This window comes from Alligator sinensis, unplaced genomic scaffold (assembly GCF_000455745.1).
Source record: "Alligator sinensis unplaced genomic scaffold, ASM45574v1 scaffold469_1, whole genome shotgun sequence".
In the NCBI taxonomy this organism is placed as follows: Eukaryota; Metazoa; Chordata; order Crocodylia; family Alligatoridae; genus Alligator; species Alligator sinensis.
In genome coordinates, this window is record NW_005841934.1 from 1,673,602 (window position 1) to 1,675,648 (window position 2,047).

Genomic DNA, 2,047 nt, shown 5'->3' on the forward strand with positions numbered 1-2,047 from the left:
ACTATGAAGGAGTTGAAACTAGAAAAAAATTAGCTTTATATGAAAATATAAAATTCTATGATTATATACCATAGATACAAAGTTCCCAGAAGATGCTTATCCAAGCAACAAAATATTTACAGTTTGAATGATTTCTGCTATTTAAAAATGAAGGAAAAGGAAATCGGAGTAGACGTGGATGCTTAGTTCTTTAGAAACAATGGCTGCTTGCTAGTTTCAAATGTTCTAACAAAACAAAAAAGTCACTACCCCAAATGTTGGAGAGTTGTGACGTTTTATAAAATTGACTATCTCCTCTTTTGGAGACACGTTTATTCTTAAAACTCAAGACATTTTTCTTGAAATTAATTATCCTCTGTAGAAAATGCTTCCCTTTGCAAGTAGTTAACAAAAATACTAAAAACAGTTTAACAGCTAAGACAAAGTAGAGGCCAAATCTCTTCATTACAGTTCCATCTCTTTCTCTCTCCATTTTTGCATACCTTCTCCGCAGGTAAGCAACACCAATGTCATCTACACCGTTAGAATGGCAACAAAGAGAGAAAGTGCAAAGGGGTCACAAGCAGAGTTGAAGTACATCTTTGTTTAAAAGGAAAAAAAAGAAAGAAAGAAAGAAAAGGAAGAGCAATGCAGTGGATTAGCAATTAGGCATTTTTCCTTCATATAAAAATTCACTGGCACCATTTGAACAAAAACTTCAGAACACAGGATTACATGGCAGAAGAGAATGCATTTGAGAACGTGACTGCTAAATCATTAAGACAACTTGAATTATTATTATTTTTCTTGAAATTAAGATTGTTGTTTGTTTGTTTGTTTGTTTTTTGCTGAGAATTAGTAATATGTATCTTTGGTAAAATTGATATCTATATTTTAAATTTTTAACCAAAATGCAGCCATTAAAAACAAAACAAAACCCCAAAGATTAATAACAAGGCAGTTGTGCTGTGTCACTAGAAAGAAGGTTAAGTCTTCTAGTGCTCCAATACATCACTCCGGGATCAACTGATTCAAGCAGTCAGAAATTTGGAAAATAATCAAAGCCTGGTGGATCCAGTAAATAATCAACTAGAACGGACCCACCGAAGAGGAATGAAGTACCAGAATCAAACACAAATTAACACAGTTTAGCTCTTTTCTCATCTGAAATGCTAAAAGGACAAACGCTGCGTTCAAACCAAAGTTATTCTGACCTTGGCTCCGGAAACAACTAAATGCGCTTAACGTTGCACACAGGAGCAGTCCCACGGACTTTTGCAGAGCTACCGTCCTAGCATTGCTAACCGTCAAGAGGAACGGGCCCGTTTGAGGCCGAGAACGCCACTGCTTTTCCATGTCGTTACCGACACAGCAGCTCTCCTCGTTTTGGAAAGCTTGGTCATTACTGAGGGCTCAATTCATCCTTCTTTCACATGGTTTCCCAGCGAAGCACCCGCGTCAAACATGGGGAAATAACATGGTCTTGAGATGTACATGTGCACACGTGCACACATACAAGCCACCGTCCTCGTTCCCCTCCAAATGCTAGTGCTGAGGAAGGACCACGTCTCCTCGCCAAGGAATACGCCCCTGTTCTTCCTAGCTTGCACACCCTTTGTTTGAAAGACATCATTGCTACCTTTGAATGATTGCAATGTCAAAACTACAAGTGTCAGGTTAGAGCGGTGAACACGAGACCGTGCCAGTGTGTCGCTATGCACGTGTATGGGACTTTGGCAAGACAGACGCAGGACAGCATCTCATCCTACCCCTACGAGTAAGGGTCTTTTAACACACGTTCAGGCCTTCTGACAGTCGCATCCAGTCCCAGGGAAACAGGTGCAATTAAGTCATCAGAACTGCAGCTGCTTTCACAGGGATGAATGTAGCTCGCGCCCTCTTTTCTTCCTGAACTTCACATGGAACTGCTGGCCCGAACATACCCCAACACGTCACTGCCTTCCTACCGCCTATTTTATTGTTGAACTCAACACTGATACACAGTTTGGTTTCCATGGGAAGAAAAAAAAAAATCAGTCAAAAAGTCACAGAAGGTAGAGGTAGGGAA